Raw genomic sequence first — 21721 nt, 5'->3', positions numbered from 1 at the left:
GGTTTTAATTAAAAATAAGCATTAATTTATTACAATAAGGGTAAGCAGTGCGTTTATGCCTCTATCAGCTGCACGCCACTGCTACTAGGTACGTCAGGGGGATAGACGATTTTTTTATAACTATAATAATTCAATAAAATTCCATTAAAATCAGTTACAATAATATTAAGATAGATCTCTTTTGCACAACTCCCACTTCTATGTACGCTTGTAAAAAGTCTACTTGAATAAAAACATATTCTATTCTATTCTATTCTATGCGTAGGTTTCTGGCTATAACTTTTCCCACGCGAGCTTTTTCTTTCTTATCTATACCTGTAATTAGCTATACTTTTCTGTTGTACTCATTTATCTGCTTTTTGTAATCAGCGTAAGTTTTCCTTCCAAATCTTCTTAATATATAAAAGGAAAAGCTGACTGACTGACTGTCTGATCTATCAGCGCACAGCTCAAACAACTGGACGGATCGGGCTAAAAGATAATTGCAGATACATATAGGTAATGACGTAAATATCTGCTAAGAAAGGCGTTTTGAACATTAAACCCCTAAAGGGGTAAAATAGGGGATAGAAATTTGTGAGCTTCGCTTCAAAATAATGGTAAAAAAACAACATTGCAAAATCCAACGTTTTAATATAAAGACTCTGTAATGGAAGATCTAAGCCAAGAAAGGACTTACATGCAGCCAATATTTGCTTTGTTCAGGTTTTGGCATCCATCTCGGGAAATGTCCATGCCAATAAAGACTTTCTAAAGAAAAGGGTGTAGCTATCAAGTTAGATGTGGCACGCTTCACTTGCATACAATATGGATGGGAAGGATGGAAACCGGGAGAACGTGAAGAAAAATTGAATATTTAGATCTCTGGTGTTTGCGAGGCGTCGATCTAAATAGAATTTGAATAAAATATTTGCTTTACAGCTTTAGCCTTTAGTGCTTTATTGTGCGAAATATTATAGAGGTATCAAAAACTAAAGTGTTATTTTTATTTTTAACCTTCGACGTAAATAGAAAGGTGTAGCTCATGAATGGATGCACTGATTTAAATTAGTTTTTTGAAGACAAGCTTTTGTTATGGGCCCGTATGGCAAAAAACCGGCCAAGTGCGAGTCAGACTCGCGCACCGAGGGTTCCGTACTCGGGTATTTTTCCGACATTTTGCACGATAAATCAAATTCATAACAATAAATAAGAATCTGTTTTAGAATGTACTTACAGTTCTTTCACATGATACCCCACTTGGTATAGTTATCTTACTTTGAAAATTGAAAATAAGTACTAATTATTCATTATACTTTTTTTGTGATGTAACCAGAAATTCACGGTTTTTGGATTTTCTCCTTTACTTATGCTATAAGACGTACCTAACTGCCAAATTTCATGATTCTAGGTCAACGGGAAGTACCCTATAGGTTTTCTTGATAGACATGACAGACGGACAGACAGACATGGGAGTGATCCTATAAGGGTTCCTTTTTTCTTTTTGAGGTACGGAACCTTAAAAAAATATTATAATATATTAGATGATGCCCGCGACTTCGTCCGCGTGGATTTAGGTTTTTAAGAATCCTGTCAATTTTCAATTTTCCGGGATAAAAATGCCCTATGTCCTTCCCCGGGATGCAAGCTATCTCTGTACCAAATTTCATCAAAATCGGTTCAACGGTTGAGCCGTGAAAAGCTAGCAGACAGATAGACACACTTACGCATTTATAATATTAGTATGGATTTAAACCAAATGAAAATCTGACAAACCTTGTCTGTCGCTAACGTATTTATCGATTAGGTACCGCAGGTTTCTTTAAAATAATTATGAAAAAACCGATTGATTATTTGTTCACTCAGGGCTGGTTTCCAAACTTAAAATATGTTTCCGTCTGTTTGTGCGTGTGATTGATTATTTTTATTACTCTGCAAATTCGCAATAACTAAACTGTTTGAATCCTGCAGACTTATTTTTTGAACATAGGTACAAATTTTTATAGAGAACCCCTATTGTGTAAGAATAACCATTTCATCGCTATCGCATTCGTCAAGAAATTCTGCCCTTTGATTGGTTGATTCGCTGTTTACATTTTTCCACAGCCAATCTAAGGGCAGAATTTCTTGACGATTGCGATAGCCATGAAATGATTATTCTTGTAAGGAGGAGTTGAAATGATGATGAATTCTCATTCAATTATTCATCGATATAAATGACAAGATATGGTCAAACGAACAAAATTTTTCACGGTTTAGAAACCAAATAGATCAGCGCCACCTCTTAGATACTAATGAACGATCCGTTTGAAATCCAGACGCCACTGGGGTTGCATTGGTTAATAAGCACCAATGAGTCGGTACCATTTTGTTTATTCAATAACCCTTGTGGGCTACATTACACATAAATAAAAATCAATTGTACATATTTAATAAGATAATTTAGATACCTAATATTAGTTTTGCCGCGCGGCATCTGTGTGCATATTATCAGCCATTGACGCAACGCACACACGCGTGCCAGCTGATCGGGGAACCGGTCAGGCGACTTGCGCCTGCCCCCGCCGCACCGCGCCGCAGCCCCGAGCCGCGGCGCGCTGCGGCCGAGGGCCTGCCTAGTGGCTTCCAATACCGTCCCTGTGTCCACGTCTGTCTAGCGCGCGAAAACGCATGCACGTAATTTTAAATTAGCAAGTACGTCTGTAATAGTTTTAATAGTGCTAATTAAACCGATTGAGTGCTGGAGCCTGGCTTCTGAATATTGGGGGAACATCTTGGTCTTCCTACACCACCATATCCCCCCAAACTGGTGACCCATGCTGAATACGACAGGATGAGCTCCAGCAGCAGCGACGAACGGCAGGGCGAGTCGAATGTAACCACGCGGTTAGCTAAGAAGGCACGCCCCACACCGCCAAAAGTGGACGACGCGGCACCGATCGAGAACCGTCGATTTAAGGTTAGAGTTCCACCTTTCTCGCCCGAGGAACCAGAAATTTGGTTCGCTCTTTTGGAGGGCCAATTCGAAAACTACGGCATACGAGACGACGCGACCAAATTCACACATGTACTTACAAATTTGGACCTCGTACATGCCAAGGCAGTCAAAGAGCTAATCGTAAACCCTCCGGAGCGCCACCGTTACAATAAAATAAAAACGGAATTAATACGCCGTCTCTCAGCGTCCCATGAAAAAAAGGTCAAGCAGCTGCTGACCCACGAGGAGCTGGGGGACAGGAAGCCATCACAATTCCTGAGACACCTTCAGGACCTTGCAGGACCGGCCGTTCCGGCGGATTTTATTAAGAGCATTTGGAGTCAACGTTTACCTAGCAACATACAGACGCTAGTCGCCTCGCAGCCGACACTCTCACTAGAACAGCTCGCCGACTTAGCCGACCATGTGCACGACATCGTCACGCCGTGCAACGTGGCGGCGGCGTCGACGAGTTACACCGCTACGAGCAACATCGCCAGCGAGATCGCCGAGCTCAAGAAAATGGTCGAGCGCCTGTCCACCAGACTCGACGAGCACACTCGTGGACCTACGACTTCAGACCATACCCGGGGATCATGCTGTTCCGCCAGCCGTTCCAGATCACACGAGCGCCGCCGAACACCGCCGCGACAGAGGGACCGCTCCAACTCCAGCTACAAGAGATATCCGGTATGCTATTACCACCACCGGTTCGGAGCGGAGGCTCGGCGATGCTCGAAGCCGTGCGATTTTAAAAAAGCGGAAAACACGATGGGCAGTCGCTGATGGCGACGGACGATTGCCCAACCTCCCCAGGTCGCCTCTTTGTTACCGACCGCAGTATGAAGATGCAGTTTCTCGTGGACACTGGAAGTGACCTCTGCGTCTTCCCTCGGTCCAAACTCAAGGAGCGCCGTGCACCCACCGGCTACACACTCGTCGCGGCTAACGGTTCAACAATAGACACGTACGGGTTCGCATATATCAATTTGGACATTGGACTCAGACGTACCTACCCGTGGCGTTTCGTAGTGGCGGACGTGACAAAGCCAATCATAGGAGTGGACTTTTTAATATATTATAGTATAGTTGTAGATTGTAAGAATAAGAAATTAATAGATAATTTAACTTCTGTTACCAGTACAGCATCCATAGCTTTAAATTGTAATGTTTTATCTGTTAAGGTGCTCACCGGAGAATCACGGTATCACACTGTATTATCCCGTGATTATCCGGATATTACTCGACCAGCTGGTACACATCGCACTATACCACACAACACTCAACATCACATACGGACGACACCTGGTCCCCCCGTCACGTGCCCCCCCAGACGTCTCGCCCCGGACAAACTGAAGGTAGCAAAGGCGGAGTTCGAGGCGATGCTAGCCAACGGTACAGCGAGGCCTTCCGAAAGTCCGTGGTCGTCTCCACTGCACCTCGCGCCGAAAAAAGACAACGGATGGCGTCCCTGCGGCGACTACCGACAACTTAACGCCCGGACCATACCAGACAGGTACCCAATACGTCACATTCACGATTTTGCACATAATATTGCAGGTTGCAGGATTTTCAGTACCATCGATCTCGTGAAAGCCTACAACCAGATACCTGTCTGCCCGGAAGACATACCCAAGACAGCCATCACTACGCCATTCGGTATGTTCGAATTCCCCTTCATGACGTTTGGCCTTCGTAATGCCGGCCAAACGTTCCAAAGGTTCGTCGACGAAATGATGCGCGGTCTAGACTTCGTCTACTGTTACTTAGATGATTTTCTTATTTTTAGCAGAGACGAGGCTGAACACGAAAATCATCTACGTATTGTGTTCGCTAGACTTCGAGACTACGGGATGATAATCAACGTATCTAAGTGTGTATTTGGAGCTCCCGAGGTATCCTTCTTAGGTTATAAAATTTCGGAGAACGGAACCAAACCACTGGATACGAAGATACAAGCAATACGCGACTTCCCCCCACCCAAGGACGTTAAAGCACTCCGACGCTTCCTGGGCATGGCCAACTTTTATAGGCGATTCATGCCCAACGCCGCCCAGATACAAGCGCCTCTTAACGCTCTTCTCATGGGGGCTGTCAAGGGATCCACACCCATCGACCTCACCGGCGAAGCTATAACCGCATTCACGGCAACTAAAGAAGGCCTCTCCAAGGCAGCCCTACTTGCCCATCCGGATCACCAAGCCACGCTCGCATTGGTCACGGATGCATCGGACGTGGCTATGGGAGCCGTTTTACAGCAGCTGAAAGGTAACGTGTGGCAACCTCTGGCATTTTTTAGTCGAAAGCTCAGCCCCAGCCAACAAAAGTACTCACCGTATGATCGCGAACTTCTCGCGATCTACGAGGGCATAAAGTACTTCCGGCACATGGTCGAAGCTAGACACTTTACGGTCTACACAGACCACAAACCAATCACTTTCGCCTTTCACGAAAGGAAGCAAAACTGTTCGCCTAGACAGTTCCGACAGTTGGACTACATTTCCCAGTTCACGACCGATATAAGGCATATTTCCGGCAAAGACAATGTCGTAGCCGACACCTTATCTCGCGTCGAAAAACTGGACGCTCCAATCTGTCTCACTGATCTGGCAAAGGCTCAAGATAATGATCCAGAGTTGGCTCATTATCTTCTCTCGGACGATTCTTCCCTTCGTCTCAAAAAGATGGATTTTTCTGGAAGTCGTATACCTTTGTACTGCGATGTAAGTACACCGACACCCAGGCCATTCGTCACAAAGGAATTTCGTATTCAAGTTTTTACTAGCTTACACTCGCTAAGCCACCCCGGCCCCTCCGCGACCGCAAAGCTGGTAGCCGAAAGGTTTGTATGGCCCGGAGTGAGAAAAGACTGTCGCGAGTGGAGTCGAACTTGTTTAGCCTGCCAGCGTTCTAAAGTCAGTCGACATGTATCTGCACCATTAGGTACTTTCGACCTACCTCGCGCACGCTTTCAGCAGGTACACATCGACCTCATCGGGCCCCTTCCAATTTCACAGGGAAATAGGTACTGCTTGACGGCCATAGATCGTTTCACACGGTGGCCGGAAGTGATGCCTATCCCGGATATCACTGCAGAAACGGTGGCCAAAGCGTTAATCTCCGGTTGGATATCCAGATTTGGCGTAATGACGACCGTGGTTTCAGATCGAGGATCCCAATTTCACAGTGCACTGTTCCAATACCTCGCCAAAACCATCGGATTTCAACACAAACGCACAACGGCCTACCACCCAGCGTGTAACGGACTAATCGAGCGATTCCATAGGCAGCTCAAAGCATCCATCACCTGCCATGCCGACCACAACTGGACGGAGGTTTTGCCCCTCGTTCTGCTCGGCATTCGAAGTGCTTTTAAAGAGGACTTACAAACCTCTTCCGCCGAGTTGCTGTACGGTGAGCCGCTCAGACTTCCCGGCGAATTTTTCGATTCCAGCACACCCTGTACAACTGATATAACGAGTTTCACAGCGCGCATTAAATCATTCGCCGAAAGAATCAAGCCAGTCCCCGCTTCCCGCCACAACAAACAAAAGGTATTTATTTTTAAAGATCTGGCGACTGCCGAATACGTCTTCGTTCGTGAAGACGCTTCGCGTTGCCCTCTTCAGCCAGCCTATACGGGTCCACACAAGGTCGTAGAACGAGGAAATAAAGCATTCACCCTTCTCATAAAAGGTAAAATCACCACCGTTTCTATCGACCGACTCAAGCCGGTATATATACAAGCGGACGAAAAACAGTCGGGAAATAAGGTAACAACTCCTAACAATCTACCTACACCGGCCTCTCCGCCCGCAAGCACACCTACATACCTACCCGATGTAGCTCCCAAAGCCACTCGCTCCGGCCGTCAAGTAAAATTTACAGACTTCTATCGCCCTTGACGGTCTCTGGAGGAGGGTGATATGTGGGCTACATTACACATAAATAAAAATCAATTGTACATATTTAATAAGATAATTTAGATACCTAATATTAGTTTTGCCGCGCGGCATCTGTGTGCATATTATCAGCCATTGACGCAACGCACACACGCGTGCCAGCTGATCGGGGAACCGGTCAGGCGACTTGCGCCTGCCCCCGCCGCACCGCGCCGCAGCCCCGAGCCGCGGCGCGCTGCGGCCGAGGGCCTGCCTAGTGGCTTCCAATACCGTCCCTGTGTCCACGTCTGTCTAGCGCGCGAAAACGCATGCACGTAATTTTAAATTAGCAAGTACGTCTGTAATAGTTTTAATAGTGCTAATTAAACCGATTGAGTGCTGGAGCCTGGCTTCTGAATATTGGGGGAACATCTTGGTCTTCCTACACCACCATCAACCACCCCAAACCCTGTCCATACGAAGTAATTAAGTCAATGCAATTAATTACATATTACTTTTCTTAAAGTACTCTCATTTAAAATGCATCAAAATAAAACTTGAGCCAACGACATCTTAAAACGAATTTCTTATTATAAAAATGTATGAAAATTCAAAAGTGTGTACATCTCGAGAAAATTGTTTAAAATACCGATACCAGTGGAGTGGTTCTCGAGATCTATCGAGAGATGATTGATCGTCGCCGGAGCGACGCGGCTTTATGCGATGAGTGGGTTATTACAAGGCTTAGGTAGACGTACTTTTCTCGCTCTAGTACTAATAAGATGTATGATGAATCGATTAAAGGCGCATTGGCTCAGAGCCTCAGTTAAAATCGACGACGGTAAGAGAATCTAAGGTAGTTTTTTTAAAATTTATAGACATGATGATGCAGCCCAAGATTAACCAGAAGATGCCTAGCATAGAGATAGAAAATATTTCGTTATCTATGGGCTGCATCATCGCTTTGCAGCCAAGCAATAAAATAGTCTATAAGTTTAAAAAAAGGATTTATTCTATTATTTTTTTGGTGGCTCGTTGATTGGAGTTGAGATTCTGAGAGAAGAGTTGAGAAAAATTGGTAATGAGAACAAAGAAATAAATAAATTAATTAATTCATAGATAGATAGCTCAAGCACTATTTAGTAGCCAGTGACTAGTTCTATAAAGTAGGTCGAAACCTCATTTCGATAAAAGGTCTAGGAAAGAAGACAGGGGCCATAAAATCAGTTTATAAGCCGTTTTGTATCCGTTTACTGTACGAGCTATGTACAGGGTGTTACAGCTATCTTATTGTTTACGTCGTCATTGCGTCCTTGGCTTTCGGTTAAGAAGCTGTAATACAATAGATTAGTGTAATAAGTATTTTATGGATCTTGTACTTAATTAATTTTCTGCTTTCGCATACTGTCTTTATCCGAAATTAAAAGAAAATCTGTATGGAAAAGTAATGAGGACAAATAAATAAATTCATTCATTCACAGATAACTCAAATGTAGCCAATATTATGTGACTAGTTTTGTAAAGTACACTCTGGTAACTTCATTTCGATAAAAGGTCTAGGAAAGAAGACAGGGGTCATAAAATCGGTTTTATAAGCCGTTTTGTATCCGTTCACTTTACAGCTATGTATAGGGTGTAACAGCTATCTTATTGTTTATGTCGTCATTGCGTCCTTGGCTTTCGGTCACGAGGCTGTAATACAATAGATTAGTATAATAAGTATTTTATGGATCTCGTATAATTAGTTTTCTCCTTTCGCTTATTGCCCTTATCGTGGGGTGATTCGCCAACTCATTGTAGCTTATTACATAGGTACAGTTTTCGTAGGGAACTCTATTTTTTTGAAAATAAAATATAACTTATTTCACTCAGGAACAATGTAGCTTTCTACTGGTGAAAGAATTATCAAAATCGGTTCAGTAGTTCCAGAGATTACCCCCTACAAACATAAACTTTACCTCTTTATAATATTAGTATAGATAGCCACTGAGCTTATTGGGCCAATTTAGAATAAAAACCGACCAAGGGCGTGGCGGGCCACGCGCAGTGTAGGGTTCCGTATCACAACTTAGCCATCCCCACTTTACACGTAGGGGAGCTACCCTAAAAAAAATATTTATTACAATTTTATTTCACCACTTTTTCGGCGTGATTAATATTTATACCCACGCCAAATTACAGATTTCTAGCACTAATAGTCTCTGAGATTAACCGAGGACGGAAAGACGGATGGACAGACGGACGGACATGGCGAAACTTATAAGGGTTCCTTGTTTACTACGGAACCTTAAGAATTCGGTATCGGTATTCGGTGTTGTTGTGTGTGTGGTGTTTGTGTGGTGGACTATAGCCCTAAACTTTCTCAGTCTGGGAAAAGACCCATGTTCAGTAGTGGGCCGGCGATGGGTTGAGGAGGTACAGTACGCGGCCGATGAGTAATGTACATTGACTTTTAGAAGGAAATAGCAAATTTGTAGACCACTAGAGACCGACAAAACATCATATAGGTATGAGTGACAGAGACAACGCTCTACAAAGCCGAAATGACATTCTAAAAGCCGATGTACATTACTTTCGGCCGCGTACTGTACATAATTTACTATCTACCCTATACCCAGTCCTACAAACAAAATTGTACCGATTCCCCACTTTTACCATTCAATGTTATCTTTTATAACCAGACCGCAGCACACCTTCAATGCGCGATAAGATAAACAGCTACCATAAAAGTCGCCATAAAATTAAGATAAATACCATAATAGCCATATTTCCGCCTGAAATATTCAACAGACACGTAACCTGCGCACTACGGAATGCGAAATGGTACCATTGCCTATATGCAGGAATGGAATTGCCACATTCCTGCATATGATTTGACGACCTCCCTGGCGCAGTGGTAACAACTGTGGTCTTATTAGTGGGAGGTCCCGGGTTCGATTCCTGGCAGGGGTTTGGAATTTTATAATTTCTAAATTTCTGGTCTGGTCTGGTAGGAGGCTTCGGCCGTTACCACCCTAACTGGCAAAGCCATGCCGCCAAGCGATTTAGCGTTCCGGATACAAACTGCCACACCCCTCCCAGGTTAGCCCGCTACCATCATCGCTTACCACCAGTGAGATTGCGATCAAGGGCTAGCTTGTATCTGAATAAAAAAAGAAGATATAGGCACCCATTGTATTAAAATGGTAGGTACTTAGAGCGGTTTCAGGCTACCGTTTTTTCTGCGCGTATTAAGGTCCTTTTGGCATAGGTATGCACTACGCCCTTAAACGCACGCTACATTTTTTTTTTTTTTTATTCAGATACAAGTTAGCCCCTGACTGCAATCTCACCTGGTGGTAAGTGATGATGCAGTCTAAGATGATAGCGGGCTAACCTGGAAGGGGTATGGCAGTTTTTATTAAACCCATACCCCTTTGGTTTCTACACGGCATCGTACCGGAACGCTAAATCGCTTGGCGAACATTTCGCACTTTTAGAATCGAACACACGCACCAGTGCAGTTGTCAATAGCAATATAGATTCCGGCAAAGAAACGGCCCGCGCATATTCGAGTTTATAAGTGCGTCTAAGCACGTACGAAATGCGTAGCGTACATATGTGACTACTCTGAAATAACTTTTATTCACATAACACAAGACAGTATAAGCTGTATAGATCTCAGCCTAAAATGTTCCAAATCAGTGAACTTTATTTGCGGCTATAATATGACGCTCGTAGCACAGCTCGTAGACATGGCAGGTTTGATACTTAGTCTACTGTATAGCATACTAGCTGATGCCTGCGACTTCGTACGCGTGGATTTAGGTTTTAAATCCCGTTGGAAATTTGATTTTCCGGGATAAAAAGTAGCCTAGCTCACTCTCCAGGTCTTACCCATGCTAAAAATCACGTTGATCCGTTGCAAGGTGATTAAAGGACAAACTAACAAACCAACAAACAAATACACCGACAAACAAACTCACTTTCGCATTTATAATATTATGGGTATAATGACGTATTACTATTTTCATTCACAATGCCGTACCCTACAGATTTTTATTTTAGAGCCCACGTTTCATGATAACTGAATGATGATGATGATTGATAATGTGGTTACCTACCCTTTGATCAATTTGTTATTATTATTTTTACTAATATATAAAAACAAAAAAGTGTTAAGTACATTACAGAACAGCAGACCTCTCATTTTTAAAACTCCGTGATCAATACTGCTACATCAGAAGAGTCGTAAAAGGTCATCCGAATGGGAGGTTCTGATCCAAAAGCGAAACCCCTTTTGGACTCAACAAAATAAACTATTTTTATGAAAAAAACCCTTAAATAATGAAAAAAATTACCTAACTACTCCATAATCTATACAAACAATATCACTCTAGAAAGTGTGCAAAGCTATTCCGCACAAAAATTTCAATAGGTACCACTCTAGTAAATCACCATAATAAAAAAACCGGCCAAGTGCGAGTCAGGCTCGCGCAATGAGGGTTCCGTACTACAGTCGTATTGTTTCGACATTTTGCAGGATAATTCAAAAACTATGGTACATAAAAATAAATAAAAATCTGTTTTAGAATGCACCGGTGAAGACCTTTCATATGATACCCCACTTGATATAGTTATCTTACTTCAAATATTGAAAATACTAATTATTAGTTCATGACCATAATTTAATTTTTTTTGTCTTATGTAACCACAAATTCACGGTTTTCAGATTTTTTCCGTAATGTCAGCTATAAGACCTACCTACCTGCCATATTTCATGATTCTAGGTCAACTGGAAGTACCCTGTAGGTTTCTTGACAGACAGACAACAAAGTGATTCTATAAGGGTTCCGTTTTTCCTTTTGAGGTACGGACCCTAAAAAGCTTCATATTAAAAGTTGTCAAAATGATGAGTATCATGACCCCCTTTCTTTAAACTCTCAATCCGAATAACAAATTTCAAGTGTGTAAAGAATAATGATACTTTGGTAGTAGTAGGTAAGCTCTCTGGCTCTCTCTCTATAAGGATCATTCCAAAGTGTAAGTAAAGTTGGCAAGTTTTTTCTTCAAGAGTTGATTAATAATCATACTCTCAGAAAAAAACTTGCTTCCTTACTTTGAGACTGAAAATTTTCTCTGTGCAATCATAACATCACATTTAGCGCAAACTCAACGACGCTTCTACAACCTTCCGTGATTTTGTAAACTTTTGCCGGACTTTTGCGCGTAAATTTACATAAAAGAGCAAATGAAACTCCAGTAAGAATAATACTAATTAACCACTCACTAACGTAAAAATAAGAGTTCTTATAATACCGATTAAGACTTCATTTTTGGTAATTTTTCGAGATTAAAAAATGCTTTTACGTGGCATAAAATGTTTTTTTTTTTTGCATATCGTTAAAAGTAAGAATGTTAATGAAACGAAATTAAAAGATAGAAGAAATCAATATTATGACTAACGGCCAGTTGCATATCAAGTGGTTAAAGTTACATTTCGGTTATTATTAAACTTTGATCACCAAAAGCATAGTAAGTTACATAAGCCAATATTCATACCTTCATGATTAAGGTTATACTTGGTCCAAAGTTAACAAAGCCACAAGAAGAAGACACGACGGAATAAAAGCTATTGTTTAGGTAAATAAAAAAGGAAAAGAGTATATTAATATTATCACAGTAGATATTCATTAATAACCTGAGCACTGCAAGTATGATGAATCGTTAAAGAACCCATCAGTCTTGTTTACGTTCCGGCAAATTGGTTCATCCGCGCGCAACGGAACGTAATGGCGGCCATATTTTATGCAAGTCCGCTGAAACGCCAGGTAGTTGGAATATGAATTAATGTTATTGCACTTCTTGAATCCAACCCTTACCTAACGACTTATGAGTATGTTATAGGAACAAGAGTCGGAATTAAAAATAAGATGGACTAGACCAAATGGACTATTCCGTCTTATTTTTAATTCCAAGACAGACTAGTGCAGTTGCACTCTCTCTCTCTCTCTTTCACACTACCTCTCTTTCTCTCTCTGCATTAAATTTCTCATTGCTGAGCATTGTGACTTCTGTCCATTATTTATACTATGATGTAAGAGTTTTCTTGGCATTGTAATGCGGCCGACTCCCGGATCCCAGAAGATTTCCGCATCCGTAGTTTTGCTCTTCTACGAGTAAGTATAAGTCCCGCTAATCGCTATTGCGCTGGAATATGCGCATGTCTCATTAACATCGAAATGACGTCATTATGACGTCAGCCGAAATAAAAATATATCATCAGCTCGAAACTTCAGTCTACAGTGCGCCAAGGCTCTCTTGGCACTTGAATGACATTGACAGGGGGGCGCTGTTGGAGAACAAAGGCTTAGAATATTCAAACAAGAACAAAGGGGACACTTGGCGGCAACGTTAGTTCCGATTTTCGCCACGCGCCAAGTAGCCTTGCCTCACTGTAGTGCTGACGTCACTAAAATGGCGGCCACGTGCATTAGCAATTTACGGGACTTATATGTAAATCTAGTAAACTGAGGATTCGTGGCATAATAACGTAATTACCTGAATGCTTAAAAAATTACAAGGATCTAAAGTTTTTTTATTTACATGGCAATTTTCTCTAGGTCATCGCTCGAGTGTATTTTTTTAAAGTTGAACTTATGTTCGTTGAACTGAAAGATTACAAACTGTGAAGCATAGTAGAGTTCCTGAAAAAAAAATAGTCCGTGTGGACAGAAAATATAACAGACTAGATAAATTGAGTCTAGATAAAGACATGGCGGCTGTGATGGTGTTGCTTAGTGATCGAAGGCACGAGGCTATTGAAATAATTAAACTGGGTCAGGTTTTTTAAATGTTTTTTAAGATTTTTCTGTAAAGATTAGGTCAGATTTTTTCAACCACAATAAATAATTAATGAGCTGCAAGTTACAGCCGAACGGTTGGAGCGTCGCAAGTATGATGAATCGTTAGGGAAGCCATCAGTCTTGTTCCGACAAATTTGATCGTTCCCGTGCTACGGTCTAATTGCGACCATGTTTTGCAAGTCTACTAAAACGCCAGTTAGCTAGGGTTTTAGTCTAGTTTTTAAATATAATTCATCCCATCGACATATCGTAACAAATATGTAAATCTTCTATTTAATGTGAAAAATATAGTTTAACTATATATAAACAATTAGTTTGATCAACCTTCTAGAAGAAAGTAAATTAAAATATCTAGTGGCCATTGACTTATATGGAATTCGTATGGACAGGGTTATTGAACAAACAAAATGGCACCGGCTCATTGATGCTTCTGCACCAATGCAACCTCAGTGGCGTCTGGATTTCAAACAGGTCGTTCATTAATATCTAAGAGGTGGCGCTGATTTATTTGGTTTCTAAACCGTGATAAATTTTGTTTGCTTGACCATGTATTATCTTGTCATTTATATCGATGCTTGGGGCATTCTTGGAATTCGGAATTAATTAAAAATAACTCATCCTCAGCTTGAAACGTGCTCATGATAAATCTAAAAGTAAGTACATGATAGTTTACGATATTAGCAACTTTTCAATACAAAACAAAATTAAACTGCGATTGCGCTAAACCAGCGCTAAGCTGTGCTAAAACTGTAAGTTTATCGGCCGATTCTGGTAACTGGAGCAGAAAGATCTTAGCTCTAACTTTATGGCAACATTAGTGTACCAACTTAACCTAATTTGTTTGTGACTGGCAAAGATACTTGTTAAAACTACTGAGTTTTGGCATCGATGGGTCAGTGGATCGTGGTACTAGAGTGGTCCAAAGGTTAAAGCTCGCCGGGTTTATAATTTTTTTTGTTTTGTTTTAAAAGAATATTAACCATGTTAAATGACTAATATTCCCCTTTCCTCTCCAACTAAGCGTCAGGCTTGTGCTAGGAGTAGGTACGACAATAGTGTAACGGGCGGGGTTTGAACCGGCGACCTTTCGGTTTTCAGTCCACTCCTTTACCGGTTGAGCTATTGAGGCTCTAAAATTTTTAATATCGTCGCCGTCGTCATCAATCGAAAGTCTGAGAAAACCAATCTGTCTTCTTCCCAAGACCCCATAAGAGATGGTAAAGTGAATGTGTGGAGCCCCCACTCCAGCCACTCATCATTATCATCATCATCATAATCAACCCATCACCGGCTCACTACAGAGCACGGGTCTCCCCACAGAATGAGAAGGGGTTTGGCCATAGTCTACCACGCTGGCCAAGTGCAGGTTGATAGACTTCACGTACCTTTGAGAATATTATGCAGGTTTGTTTACGATTTTTTCCTTCACCAATAAAGCAAGTGATATTTAATTGCTTAAATCACATTACTCCGAAAAGTTAGAGATGCGTGCCCGGGATCGAACTCCCGACCTCCCGCATAAGAGGCGGACGTCCTAACCTATCCCCGCTCTCACCAACTATCACCGCTCTCACCAACCACTCATTTCGACCTACTAATTTAAAAGTGTCCGTACCTACATCATGAAAAATTCTCGTCCAATGAGGAAGTTTCAGGGACAGCTTCAATAAAATTTTCATAGATGTCTCTTGAATATTTCGCATAGGTCGCCACGAAAGAGGAAAAATAATACCGATATCTATATGATCCATGCTTTAATGTTTATATCGTGTCAATCAATGACCTATATAAATAGAGCTAGCGTGCACTGGAATTTTCCTTACGTTTCTTCCCCACAAAATCTGAGAACTATAAAATAGAAGTAATTAATTAATTTCGCATTCAACTCATCGATATATATATAGGTATTATTTTTCGTCTTTAGTAGTGGTAATATATTCAGCGCCATCTATAAAAAAATTCTCGAACGTTGCCTGGAAACCTTCTCATTATATTGTGTAGCCTGCCAACCAGCGCATAAAAACATGTTAAAGCTTTTTATCAATGACATGACGTTAACGCCTGACTATGCTCTGGCACAACGCAGCGACATAATTCGACGTTTATTTCATAAATCCTTCATAAAACTTTTATGGATAAAGGCGAAATATGCACAAAGTTAAGCTGTATATCACGATAACTTACCTGAGAGTTGACAGTTCCTTGTTTGCATTTTGCGTAAGTTTATCCATATAAAATCGTTAAAGCAGAAATTGTTTGTCCTGACAAATATCACTTTAAAACTACTGAAAAGATGAAATAAATCATAAGCGTTCTGAAAAATTACATACAAATTTTGATACGAATACGGTAGTCTCACATTTTTATACGTTTAGTACCTATTTACTTAGATACATTATTATAGTCGGGCGTAGTTACTTACATCAATAAAAAAACCGGCCAAGTGCGAGTCAGGCTCGCGCAATGAGGGTTCCGTACTACAGTCGTATTTTTTCGACATTTGCACGATAATTCAAAAACTATGATGCATAAAAATAAATAAAAATCTGTTTTAGAATGTACAGGTGAAGACCTTTCATATGATACCTCACTTGATACAGTCACTCACTTCGAAAGTTGAAAATACTAATTATTAGTTCATGACCACAATTTAATTGTTTTTGTGTGATCTAACCCTAAATTCACGGTTTTCAGATTTTTCCCCAAATGTCAGATATAAGATCTACCTACCTGCCAAATTTCATGATTCTAGGTCAACGGGAAGTACCCTGTAGGTTTCTTGACAGACAGACGGACAGACAGACAGACAGACAGACAGACAGACAGACAGACAGACAGACAGACAGACAGACAGACAGACAACAAAGTGATCCTATAAGGGTTCCGTTTTTCCTTTTGAGGTACGGAACCCTAAAAAATGTGTCAACATATTATTATTATTATACTTTCCAATTAATTAATTTGAGTGTTATTCACGAGATACCAATGTTAATGACGACTTAAGTTTTGTTTGACGCGTTGGAAGGTAATTAATACCTTTCAGATTTTTACCTCACAATAGCTGAATTACTGCAACATCAGTACCTATCAGTACCCATATTTTAAATGTGAAAGTGTGTTCGTTTGTTGGTTTGTCGGTTTGTTGGTTTGTCCTTCAATCACGTCGCAACAGAGCAACGGATCGATGTGATTTTTTGCATGGGTACCGTCGTGACTCGTAACTTCGCCTGGGTTTTGACATAATTTTGAAGTTGGCGCTAAAACTAGAAAGTTATTTGGCAACACTGAATGATAAAAGTACTTTTTCGGACCAAAGCTATTGTACAGGACAAAAATCTGTCTTAAAACAAGTGAAGTAAGGTGGAAAATTCGATCACAAAGTGATTAGGCGAAGTATGGGTGTGTTTGCCTAACTTCGCCTACATCACGCCATAGCATCAATTATTAAACAATTGTATGAAAAACGTCATAGTACAACAAGTCTAAGCAATTTAAAATGTCACAGTCGAATATAAACCTTACTAAAGCATTATAGACTAGGTTTTTGAAAAAAATGTATAGTAGGCGAAGATAAGTAGCGTTCTGAAGTCAGTTGCATACTTTAGTTATAACGCTGATAGGGCTGCCAAAAATCATGTTAACTTACCTCACTGCAAAATAAAGAGGGGTGATGGCTTGAGCAAAAAGGTTTTTTTTAATTTTAAATATTTTTATTGTAGGCGCCTAAAATATTTAATCAAAAAAGTCGTAAAAACAATATTTCCATTTTTTTATAATAAATAATAAAATCAGACTCAACTAGGTCAGTTCGACATAAAAGCTCATATTATAATTTAATCCTTATTTTGAAGCTAAATGGTAGATTAAATGTTATCAAAAACAAAGGGAATGTTAAAAAATTTGCCTCGTAATGATCTTCAAATTCTTATTCATAATAGTATTATTTATTATTCTTAGACATTAAATCAGACTCGGTCAAGCATAGACATAAAAATACAAATATTTAGTAATCAGTTGCTTCTAGCTTAATAGTATAGTAACAAAAAACAGTTATCAAAAAAAAAACAGAATCAAGGTACAATATTTGACTTACAATTCTTAAAATATAAACTCAACAATTACTAATAATCAGGTCAGTCAAAGACATAAGAACTAAAAATAATATAATGAGGCATTCATTTTCATGAAAATAGTATAAGTAAAATAACTATTGTACGTTGTAATTACTCAAGTCGATATTAAATATGATTTGACCTCGTCGACAAATTTTTGGCTCAGGCAGTACTAAAATAATATCATCTAAATGCTTCATAGGCCAAATATCATCAACTGTAGGGTAAGTAAAAACTGATCCTCGGTTAACTTTCGATTCCTTCTTTTTTCTCAGAAATTTGACCTCAGGAATGTTATTTTTTATTGATATTACTTTTCCTACGAAGTGCTTCACACTCTTTTTTGTAACAAATTGAGCTAAAATCCAGGAGTCTGTTTTTAATTTATTATCACTTTCTGTGAAGTATTCAATGTCAGAAATTCCGTAGTGTATTGATGGTTCTATGTTTTCTTGTTCTTCTTTTTGGCAGGTCGCGATGAAATCGTCCATTGTTTCATATTCTGAATCATCCGTATCATCTATTTTCATTTCAATGTCAGTTGTTAAGCTAGATTGACTACTAGATCTCTTCTTTCTTCGTTTCACAGATGTGTGCTTTTGCATCTTCTTTTTTGCTTTAGTAGTTTCTCGACTTTTTCTTTCTTTAATTTCATCATTTGGTTCCTTTTCAACAGTATCTGTCATTTCTTCTTCCTCTTCTTCTGTTTCTTGTGTTATTTCTTTTAGGACTTTTCTTTGTTCAGCTACTACTCTTTGTCTCTTTTTAATTGGGACTAGTTTCATGTGTAAGGCAGACCGTGTGATTGTTGTAACCCCTTTCTTTTTCAAATTCCTGTTTCCTTTCTTATTCTGCAGTATTTTCTGAGACGGCCCAGCTTCGATAATGACATCAGAGGTTATAATAATTTTTGTTTGGTTTGTTTTAAGGCAGTCTGGGATTACGTCAATAAATGGCATATTTTCTTTATCATTCCTTGAAATTTCACCCAAATATTTAACATTTGATTCTTGCGACGAGGATGCCTCAGCATTTTGCTTATATTGAAGTAGGCAGTCTGGGATTATGTCAATGAATGGCATATTTTCTTTATCATTCCTTGAAAGTTCACCCAAATATTTAACATTTGATTCTTGCGACAAGGATACCTCAGCATTTTGCTTATATGGAAGTAAGTAAGTATTGACACTCCTGATACACAAGTTTTTGAGGCTTTCAGGATTTTTTTGCATTAGCAATGGCTGCAGCAATGAGTCAGAATTTACCTGCACAGTTTTAAGTTTTTTTTCTTTTTGCCTTTTATTTCTTTTTCCTGTTTTTACTAATTTTTGTTGAGTTGTTAAATCTTTAAAATCTTTTTCGCAAACCGATTTGCCCGGTGGCACATCTAATTTCTTGTTTCGTACTTTTTTATTAGGATCTGCACTGCGAGTCTCCTTCAGCCAGTCTAATAATGCATTGTCAATAGTATATGTCATCGTTTGTTGGTTTGAACCTGCCATTTTACTAATTACTTTGTCGGGGTTGAATGGCACAATGCCAGTGCTTTTAAATCCACTGATTATGTTATGATTTTTTTCGTTAAGTTTTTCCACTAGTTGTTTGAGTAGATTTGGAAAATGTCCCTTGTGAATTGTTGCTTCTCTCGGGTTTTTTATTTTGTAGTTTAATAGAATTTCCCTCCATAGTTTTTTTAAGGGACCAAAATAGCATACATCCAAGGGTTGGGTTAAATGTGTTGAATTTGGGGGTAAAATATGAAACATATATCATTTTGTTCACAATATTTTACAATTTTGACGTTTATGTGGGACGCTAGGTTATCACCAATCAAAACTTTCTTACCAGGTTTATTTTGAGCCCATGGTAAAATCATACTTTCAAACCAATCTTCGAATAAATGGCTGTCAAACCATCCCGATTTAGAACGGTTGAATCTGGTTCCTTTAGGTCCATTAAGTGTCCATTGTGTATATAAATGTTCCGCCTTATACACAACGTATGGAGGAAGACATTCTCCTGCTGCAGTTATTGCAAACATTATAGATATAGCCCCCTTCGTATAGTTTAACACCCTTTCGGGGTACTTAATTCCTCTTCTGAACAAACATTTTTGGACCCCAGGATTATCTGTCAAGTTTGTCTCATCGTAATTTAAAATATTTTCACTAGGGACGCCTTCTAGTGATGATTTTAAATTTGTGAAGTAATCTCTCATTTCATCGGGACTTTTTTCTGCTCGGCTCCTTTTTATGTTTTGGATCACTCTGTGGGTTAATTTAGGTTTGTTTCTTTTTATAAAGAGTATGCCCACTTCTTTCCAGGTAATTTGTTATTAAAAATTGAAAGTCGTCCATTGCCCTCCAAATATCTGAAAATGTAAAATATATTACTCTCAACCCAACTATCATTATTTTCCAATACTAATAGAAATGAATAATGTAGTAGATGCCTTAATTCAATAAATCTCTTGATACAAAATATTTCAAACATCACCTGTATACGACAATTCTCAAATCCAAAAGAGTCAAAGGACTGCCATAATCGGCGGCTGCAATTAAAACTTTTATTGTTTCATCTTCCTCCTGATCGGTAAGTCTTGTTGGGCATCCTGGTCTCTTAGGGTGTTTATTATGCAGCTTGTCCAATAAAGTTCGGCGAGGTATGCCAAAGGCTTTTTCTGCATCGTATGACGACATTGTCTTCTTTTTTAATGCTTCCACCGCTAAGTTTATCATAGTTTCTGAATGTTTAGCAGTGTACGGCCGCTTTTTGCGTTTACTCACTTTCTCTTTTTTATTTGCCATTATGAGTAGTTCTGTAATCAATTGTTTCGATTAAAAATCCGATTCTAGGTGATATCACCCATTACCAAGGGACGTGGGCAACCAAGCTTTGCTCAAGATAGATAAATATAGAATAAAAAAATCTCAGATAATATGAAACCTCTCGAATGATTTTTCGCCCTTGCGAATCTATATGGGATTATGATATTGAAAATTTCGTTTTCAAGAACACGATTATAAACAAATATACCACTTATAAATAAATATATTGTATAGTAGTATAAATTATGAAACAAAAAAGAGCGACAGCCCTAGGGGCAGGTGAAGTTTGGCAACAAGATGGCCGCCGCTATCCCCTCAATAACATTTTATTCAAATACGACTTCTAAACGTGAATTAGATAGAATATAATAACGGCATAAGAAAGGGGATTAGATTAAGGTGATAATAAAATAAAAAGTTTAGCATTACCTGTTCTGTAACATTGGCTAAAACTAAAGTTTAAACACAGACAAAAAAAAACGTGTCGTTTGCTTCACGGCAAAAACGCACTGGTCACCAACAATGTGAAGTTAGCCACAAACAATCCGCAGAATCTTGCCATAGTTGAAAAATACTATGGTTTTCAGTACTTATATTCGCAGCCTGTCTTAAACTTATATTGGAAACCTTAACTTATTTAAAATTAGGCGAAGATCGGTACCACAGACGAAGTAACGAGTCACGACGGTACAGTTAAAGACCTGAGAGAGTGACATAGGCGAAGTGAAACATTAAATAGCTTTAGGTATATACGAGTAGAATAGTAGATCTTTTCATCCCGGAAAATCAAAGAGTTCCCACGGGATTTTTAAAAATCTAAATCCACGCGTGTGAAGTCGCGGGCATCAGCTAGTTTTCAATAAATAAAAAAGTAACAATTTCGAATATTTGAACGAATACGGAAACTACGCTGGATACAGCATATACTTCGTAGCCGTTGTTACAAAACGTTTCCACACAATAACTCAAACCGAATAAATCGCTTACAAAGTTTTACCGCTCCGGTTAAAGCGGTAGAATTCTATAGGAATTCCTATAGAACGCTCTGAGCGCAGTTTACAATGTAGAACTTTAGTGTAAAGCTCTATTTTTTATTAAC

General features: G+C 39.6%; 1 long non-coding RNA gene and 1 pseudogene across 1 annotated transcript in view; both read right to left on the bottom strand.

Moving 5' to 3' along the window:
• LOC138402649 (uncharacterized) overlaps positions 1 to 21721 on the bottom strand; it is a 305836-nt gene that overhangs the window by 170614 nt on the left and 113501 nt on the right. The window lies entirely within an intron of this gene.
• On the bottom strand, positions 17431 to 21307 carry LOC117984578 (uncharacterized; annotated as a pseudogene).

The sequence above is a fragment of the Maniola hyperantus genome, chromosome 8 (genome assembly GCF_902806685.2).
Source record: "Maniola hyperantus chromosome 8, iAphHyp1.2, whole genome shotgun sequence".
Taxonomy (NCBI): domain Eukaryota; kingdom Metazoa; phylum Arthropoda; class Insecta; order Lepidoptera; family Nymphalidae; genus Maniola; species Maniola hyperantus.
Note: the sequence above shows the minus strand (reverse complement) of the source record. Positions and strands in the feature narration are given on the sequence as shown.